The sequence below is a fragment of the Chelonia mydas genome, chromosome 9, assembly GCF_015237465.2.
Source record: "Chelonia mydas isolate rCheMyd1 chromosome 9, rCheMyd1.pri.v2, whole genome shotgun sequence".
NCBI lineage: Eukaryota > Metazoa > Chordata > Testudines > Cheloniidae > Chelonia > Chelonia mydas.
The window spans coordinates 8,780,354-8,789,260 of record NC_057855.1 but is presented as its reverse complement, the minus strand read 5'-3'; positions in this window follow the sequence as shown (position 1 = coordinate 8,789,260).

Sequence of the window (8,907 nt, the reverse complement as noted above, 5' to 3'; positions counted from 1 at the left end):
ATTTTAATCTTTGATGTGACTCTGACAACCTGCAGTTAATACAGAAAACTGAATGAAGGCCATAAATAAAAAGATTGAAGTTTCATACACCATCAACAAAGGATCCTAGAGACCAGACTGATTCCAGCACACAATGAGATTACCGCTGATGAACCATCATGCTTTTTTTCCCTCCAGGACTCAGTCTGCAATTGAAGAAAATGCCAGATGCTAACAGGAGACTGGCACACTTCCTTTATTATTACTACTGTCAGGACCTGATTCGGCAAAGCACTTTGGCATATGTTTATCATTACATGTGTCCTTAAAACCCATTGACTTCAAGGTGGCTTCTTTAACACTTTTTACTAGACAGTGCCCTAGAAAGAGACAGTTCCTGCCTGAAGAGCTCATTCTCTGAATGGACAAGACAAAGGGCGGGAGGGGAAACAGGCACAAAGAGGTGTAATGACTTCCACAAGGTCATGCAGTTGGTCAGTGGCAGAGCTGGGAATAGAATTGATTTGAATTCTTGCAGTGAAGATAGGCTCATACTCAACCAGAAGTTCTGGGCTCAGGGCACAGATTACTGGGTTAAAATTCCATGCCAAGTGTTATGCAGGAGATCCGACTGGATGATCATGATGGTCTCTTCTGGCCTTACTGTCTATGAACTGAGGTCTTCTAATTCCCAGTCGAGGGTCCTGCCCACTGTACTACACCATTGTTTCTTCCTAGTGTAGACAGGAAGACACACACATTGCACAGATGGGCCTTCTAATCCCATCCCATAATGCAGAACCTCATGTCTGGAAATTAATCCAAACCCTTGCTCCCAACAACAGCATTGGGCACTCCGGAGTATGGGCTTCTGGAGCCCCAGAATGTGCTGGTATTGCTATGGTGTGAGGTACGCTGCATAGGAGACACACCAAAACTGTTCCGTCAAAGCCAGCATTGCTCTGCCAAGCACCTGGTCTGGCTTCTTGGGCCTTGGACAGGGCTAGGGCCTTTCCCCGGAGTGGACAGATAAGAGCTTGTAAGGCAAAAAGAAAGTTCAGTGTGGGGTTTTTTGGCCACATCTACAGAACAGGCAGGTTGTCATCCCTCTCTACACAGCTTGCATGCCACCACATCTTGAATATTGTCCTCTGTTCCAAGTACCTCAAGCCAGAGAGCTGTAAACAACTTTGGAAGAGATCAGAGCATTAGGAGGCTGAGGGACTGATTTACAAGGAAAGGTTGAGAAAACCAAATATGTGCAGTTTGAAGGATGAAAACACCAACGAGGGAAAGGGATTGTTCCGGACCATAAGATCTGTTGGATCCTCTCCTTTGGGTTATGATGGGAGCCCCATCAATGCCATTTAAAACTAGGCTAGAGACTAGACTGTAAGTCCTGCACTAACCCGCGGAGGGGATGGGCTACAGCTAGACCCACCTCAGACGTCTCTGGTTCTGTTTTATATGCCAATTTATCGGATAGCTATGAAGGTTTATTTACATAGGATTGTAATTTTAAGACCACTCATGTATTTCCTACAACAAATGGCGATGAGGGTATACAATCCCCACTCTGGGCAACAAGGGGTTAAAGAACTGCAGGCAGCTCCGCACCCCACCACACCCACAATGTATGCATAGGCTGGGGGAGGAGCTTAAAAGGGGGAGCAGAGAACTTACTTGGCAGATGAGGGAAGGGGAGAGACCTTCAACTCCCAGCACCTAAGGAAAGGGACGACTAAAGATAGGAGCTTCCCGGGAGACCGTGGCCCCCTCCTTGAGGAAAGGGAGGGCCAGACGCTGATGCATCCTGAGTGGGACTCATTCCCCTCTATGTCCTATGAACTTAGTTTATTTCTGTTAATTCTCCTTGCTTTTTGTTCATGGACTACTCCGTAAGGGGAAAGACTTTAAAGTGACTTGGCTGGAGGACCAAGTCATAGGAAGAGGTAGACCACCCCAAGAGGCACTGCGACCATTGCCAGGAGGTGGGAAAAGAATTGCTATGCCATTCTGGAAACAAGGAGGTGCTAGCGGTGAGTCAAGCCCCTTCACTTAAACCCAAGCCTCTGCTGTAGTTTTTTAATCTGTTTGGTGGTAGATCTATTATCCCCTTGGGTGAGAACTAGGGACCAGATCGAAAGCCCATTGAGGCTGATGTAAAGACACTCACTGATTTCAGTGGAACTGGATTGAATCCTGGATGTTCTCACCAGAGCTGGGAGAAGGTTTTTCAACCAACGCTTTTGATTTTTTTGGCAAAAAAAAAAAAAAAAAAGCAGCTCCGGTGACACCAAAATATTTCATGAATTCGTGTTGATTTTGCCAAATTGTTGATTTCGAAAACCCCGGGGAAAAGAAATTCCAAACAGGTCAAAACAAAACCATTCAATGTTTCGATTTGAAATTACTTTTCGGTTTTGAAATTTCCTTTTATGTTGTATTTAAAAAAAATTAAAATTATTAAATATCCCAGATCAAAATGAAACGTTTTGTTTGAAACAGTTTCTCCCCCAATTTTTTTAGAAATTGCCAGTGAACCAAAAAATCTGTTGTTTGACCAGCTCTAATTCTAACTTCCTAATTATAGAAGCAAAAGCCTTGAGTGCACATTAGTAAGCTATAGGTTTAGTCTTCAGTTTCATAGTGAGGGGTGAGGCCTTTGGCTCCATGCCTTCATGCATCCAAAAAATACCCCAATAACCTATTAATGTACCTCCCACCATGAATTACTGCTATGGCTTGTGCCTTGTTAAACGAGTTAATTTTATTTTTGAGAAACCTTTTTTAAACTCCCTTTTGTAATAGTTTTGTGCAATGATTCCTTCCACTATGCAAAGTAGTTCCTAGTGAAATAATGAGAGGAAAATATTAGGGGGAAGGCTTAAAAACACCTGTTCTCTATTATTTTTCATTTAATTTTTTCTAACCCTTCTTTTTTTGTAAGGCCTATTTGGCCCCTCCTCCAACTCTCTTTCCCCATAACTAAACCCTTAAGCCCTGCCGAGCAACCAATTTAAACACATTTTGCCGTGTTCTCTTCCCCCGGCCCCCACAAAGACAAATGAAATCTGGAATATTGAGCAGCTTTCTGCTGGGACTTTATACTAGAAAACACGTTAAAATGGGTGAAAGGGGACACACATTGCTGCTGAAAGGGCTTCTGGGTGGTGGGTACATTTCTTTTTAAGCTGCCCACTCTCCCAACCGAAAACTTCTTCCCCCTGTCCCGTGTCCCCAGAGGGTGCCCTAACCTTGCCCTCCCCTATCCATTTATCATAACGGGCACAGGGATATGGTGTGTGTAATTCATTAAAAAGAGGCCCCAGATATGCACCCTTGGGAGTTGGGGCACGGCTGTGACATCATCAGAAGGTCCAGCCAACCAGGGATGCCAGCGAGCCTCCAACTATTGTGCATTAGTAGCTTATGAAGATTTTGGTTCCCTGCTGGTTCTTGGGCATTGGTGCTGGAACTAGGGGTGCTGGGGATGCTGCTGCACCCCCTGGCTTGAAGTGGTTTCCGTCCTACACAGAGTTGACAGGTTGGTTCAATGGCTCTCAGCACCCCCACTCTACAAATTGTTCCAGCGCCTCTGTTCTTGTGCATCTCTATTAAGGAACAAATTCTTGGCTTTATAGAGCTGCTGGACTTCTCCCGGCGGACTAGCTTGATCCCAAGTCTATCCAGAGGTACTTGTTTAGTCTAATTGTTCACAGTCCAGTGGTCAGCCTTGTCAGATTTGGTGATGGTGCTTTAATGCCTGCACTATCATTGAGGAAGGTAAAAGTTAATTTGCATTACACAGAAATTGGTCATTGAGCAGGATGTGTTTTCTAACAATAATAGTTTCTCAGTCTTCAGCTTTTATTTACAAACAACCATCATCCTATTTTAATTAGAAAGGGGGCCTTGCAGGAAGTGGGGTGATGGAGTATTACCACTGAAGCACCTACTGTCATCCATGCAAAAGGCAGACAAGCAGGAGCCTAAGATCTGGGTTACATGAATGGAATGGGTTAGGTGTGCAAGGGAGATGCCCTTCTTAACTATAAACCCATGGCCTGTAATAATGCAAAGGAGTCCTTTGAGTGCCTCTTTGGTGCAATACAAATGTGTCAGGCCTGACTGTTGTTGTATGTGTCAGGTATGTTGAAGTGTGGGATAAGGTGGCCATTGTATTCTTACGGAGAGGACAGGCCATGATTAATGACTAGTCCCTGAATTCTCAGAAGGCGAGATGGAAGGAGGAGATATGGCCTTTACTGCTCCAGAGGGGCAGAACACCAGTGGACATGTGCAGAGCAAAGCAAAGTTGTCCTCCATATAGAAAGGCATGATCAATAGACCCTACCCTGAAGGACCACCATAGTCTTCTAAGCCCATTATGGGAGCAACCAGGTTTTAGCTGAAGAGGTGCTGCACGTATTTGTAACTGTTACCTTCCTTTCCCTGCTGCTAATTCTTTTCATGCCTTTCCTTCTACGGTATAGTGAACGATGCATCTTAGAAGCAAGTTAGATGTCAAGTTAGATGGATTGCAAAGAATGTGTGTATTATCAGGGAAATCCCAATTTGTGCTTTGCCTAATTACTATTCACATAGCTAACTACGTTACCTGTTTTTCAAGTTTACATGCAAAAGGCTTCCAGTCTAAAGCTTTGCCAAAATAAATTACAATTGGTCTTATAAACAACAACTCTTCCAGGAAAGGTTTGTCTGTATTGGGCATTAGTACCATTTATCATTGCTCCACTGTTTGGAGTTGACTGCCCTTTTAGGGTGAGATGTTTCTTGGTTTTAGTGTGGCAGAGGCATAGAAAGGACAAGGTCTTACCCCAAGAAAAATGTACTGAGAAGATGTCATTAAAGCTAATGAGAGTCCAGGCAGCTGCAGCTCATTAGAGTTTGCCTGAGGCCAATTGTAACTCAGACCTTTAAATATACATCATAGTCAAATAAACAACATCATATTTGAGCTGCAAAGTCTATATCAGTTCCTGCACAGTCCTTATTGTTCGGCCTTACGTTTTGCTGAGAAAATGTTCTCTGCTCAGTAACAAACTCAGAAGCGAATGAGACCATCACACTTAGGAGCGGTGGCAGGGGCTTGTTTCAATTTTCAGAAAACGCCCATTGAAATGAATTGATTGTGACTGGGAGTCACTCATAGTCGATCCCTCTGCCCTCTCCCCTTCTGCATCTGACTGAATGGAAAGCAGCTTGAAGAGCAGCCTGCAATCATGCTACAAATCATAACTTTTCAAGCAATAAGTCATTTCTCCTCCCTTTGGCTTCAGGACACGACTTTTCTGTTTAAAACAAAAATCAGCATATTCTGGCAGTATTTTTGATTCCTCTGAAGCATTTAGCTCAGAATTACAGATTTATGAGGTTGGGGGTTTCCTATTCAATTAGCAGAATCCAGAAGTGGCACTTCCCTTGAATGCAATGACAGAGCTCCTGTCTCGCCCAGCTGGATAAGCAAAAGGTAGCGTGACAGTGAGAGCAAGCGAAAGTAGCATGATGCTGCCTTCTCTTTCTGTGCTGACAGGTGAGGCTGTGAGGAGGCCGCAGTAGCATGAAAGTGAAGAAGAGAGATGGGAGGAAGGGAGAGATTCCAAAGGAGACAGCAGCCACTGGAGAGAGTTTATGGGTATCAGGAGTACAAGGCATAGGGATAGGTGTAGAATAAGGACATGAGGAATAACTGGACTTTTTGGCATAGGCCGTGGGGGGGGGGGGAGGGAGGGAGTTGACGTTATGGGGAGGATGCAGGTGACGGTTAAAGCACTTCATGGAGAAACATGGGTAAGTTCTTGCAACCCCATCTGCTCCTATCCAGCTATTGAAAAGCTGGAAGAAGCGTGGCTGGATCTTCGGGGCTGCCTCTCCCCGGGAAAAGCCCCGAGAAGACTCAGGGCTTGTCTAAACACAGCCTGTAACAGGCTGCTGGGGAAGCACAGTAGCTCACAGTGCTGGGTTACCTCTCCGCCTTAACAAGAGTGAACTTTGCTGAAGATTAGACTGTGTATCAGCTCCCTGCCACCCCAGTCCATCTTCCTCGCCAGCAAACTCCTCAAGGCTCTCCTGGCTCAAACTTCAATTAGCAGGTAACAAGAAGGTGCAATGCACAGCTCCTATCACTGTGCATTCACAGAAGATATTAAGTTTTATGGTCTTTTAAAGAGCCAGTACATTACTGCTTATTAATTTAATTGGGGGAAATATACCCTGCCCTTCAAATACAGCACTGACCTGGCTTATAATAAAAATAAAACAAGTTTATTAACAAAAGGACATAGGTTAAGTGATACCAAGTAAAAGGGATAAAGGTAGAAATGGGTCCAAGCAAAAAACATGCATCTAAAAGATTAAAACATAATCTAGAAAGATACAGTCTTTGTACAAGATTGTGTCTCACCCACAGTCTCCTTTCCAGCTTTTACTGGCCAGGATCCACCATAGAGATCAAATCGCCTGGTTCCTTGTCTTCTAAGGTGAAGGATCAAGATGGAATCCTCTGTGTTCCTTATATCCCTAAAGGGATTGTCTGTTTTACAAGCCAGGAAGGCTTCTTGAGGATTCAGTCTTCTGTGTCTCTCCAGGAAGTGGGAAATAATTTGATATAGCCCATCACTGAATGCAGTTGACTTCCTCCTTATGCCCGTTCATTGCCACTGGCAGGCATGGTGGGGGGCAAGGAGACAGATCCAAGTCTGACCTCACTGCCTTCCCATCTCTGCCACTTATGTCACATTGCCAGGGGGAGTGGTGAGGGTTGGGCATGCAGCTGCTGTCCTATCCCCTGCCCTGCTCCTGGCCCATGGCGCAGGAACCATAACATAGCTGTGGTTGAGTGTCTTGCTTCTCTGCCTGGCCACACTGGGGGCCAGTTACAATTTGGCTCTAATAAGGCCCTTGAATAGGCTATTTCTTTGCAAGGGCTAAGGGGAAGACCGCACAGAATTCCAGCCCAAGAGCCTGATGCTGAATATTACAGCAGGATGCTGGTGGCCACAGTATAATGGACTTGTTCCTATTATAATCTCCACTTTCATTGCTCATAATTTTTATCATTTGGGCTGGAATTTTCCAGGCTTGGGCTCTTTTTTTCTTTTTATGGCAAGTATTCAGCCAAAGGGGGTGTGTGTGTGTGTGTGTGTGTGTGAGAGAGAGAGCATAGTGAACAACAGACTTTTCCCATTATAAAAATATAAATAATATTGTGACCTCTGTTTGAACAGCTTTTGCACTGAAATGGCTAGTGGCCAACCAGCTGAGAGCTGATGTTTGGCAGGCAAGTAACTCCGTCAAATCAAACCCAGTTTTCTCCGGAACAGCCGCAGGCGCTACCTCTCAATAAGGGGCGACACTCCTGGATGTTCTGGGGAGGACAGGGTTTGGTTTGACTGAGTTCTGGGCCTTTCATGAAGGCCTTTTGAATATGGATAGTACAATGAGGGTTTTTTTTAGCAACACTTGGAAGGAGGTGGCTGTGCTGCGCTTTAGTGTGAGGCTAACTTAGGTACGGGATCAAATGCTTGGCCTCCTGAATTACTCAGAGCCAGCTGGGACCTGTTTCTGGTAAACCCTGGTGCTAGTGAGAGGTAGCCTGTATCTGGTGCTTTGTCCACCAAAATGCCTCCTTCGCTTGGGCACTTAGTGGGGAACCAGAAAGGCCTGAGTTCCATTCCCACCCCAGTGACCGGCCTTAAACATTTTAGGCACTTCACGGCCTTTCTTGAGGGCCATCTCACAGAAGAGGAGTGAATACCATTGCTCCCATTTTACAGATGGAGTAACCAAAGCCCAGAGTCGCATGCAGGACAGTATTCAAAGGGGACCATTCAGATGTGCAGCCGGGCCCTCAGGTGCTGTGCTCTGGGTGCTGCTGCTAAAACTAGAAGGGTTCTCAAAGCTGCAGGTGGGCTTTGCAGCTCTCCAGGGAATGCGGCTATTTCTGCAGGGCCCTGACCCAGCCCCTGTGGTCGGCATCCGGGCAGCATGAGGCTCCAACTGAAGCCAGTGCAGGTCTGCTCCCTGGCATCGACCGCCCTGCCTGTGCAATCTTGCGGCCTTTTAAGCTGCCCCTCCATTGAGAGGGTGCCCAGCAGTTGGTCCTGTGACCAGAACTGCTCCTTAACCCCTTCTTCCCCACTGTGGGGTTTGAACACCCCATCACAGGGTCTCACTTGAACCCAAGGGGGCTGGGCTGTCTGCCATTTATATCCTTGAGCGGGCCTGATCCAAACCCAAGCACCCCGTGCACTTTGGATGCTTTCAGCTTGCAGTGGCCTCTCCTCTGCCTGTCGATAAACAGGCAGCTCCAGATGCTGTTACCGACCCACAGCTGATGCTGAGGCCACCTGGACTGCTCCATGGGCTCATATGTATCCTCATTGTCCTGGTGAAGAAGACTGTAGGGAGCCCTTCCCTGCTGTGGTCTGTCTGACCATCTAAACATTGTTGCTCCTATCTACACAGGAAAGGAGTACTTGTGGCACCTTAGAGACTAACCAATTTATTTGAGCATAAGCTTTCGTGAGCTACAGCTTACTTCAGTTTCCACAGTATGCATCTGATGAAGTGAGCTGTAGCTCACGAAAGCTTATGCTCAAATAAATTGGTTAGTCTCTAAGGTGCCACAAGTACTCCTTTTCTTTTTGCGAATACAGACTAACACGGCTGTTACTCTGAAACCTATCTACACAGGGACACTTACCAAATTCCTCATCCGTCCCGCAGCATTTCCAGTGTCCTGCCATCATCCCACCATGCCCGTTGCCTAGTTAGTGCCCAGCATGGGTTTCCCTTCTGGCAGCACCAATTCCTCACAGGTGCCAGTGTCGGGGACAGGGGTAAGAAGACGGTGAGTTTTGAATCTGGCCTCTTCAGCCAGGCTTTTCCTCAGGAGATGTGCTC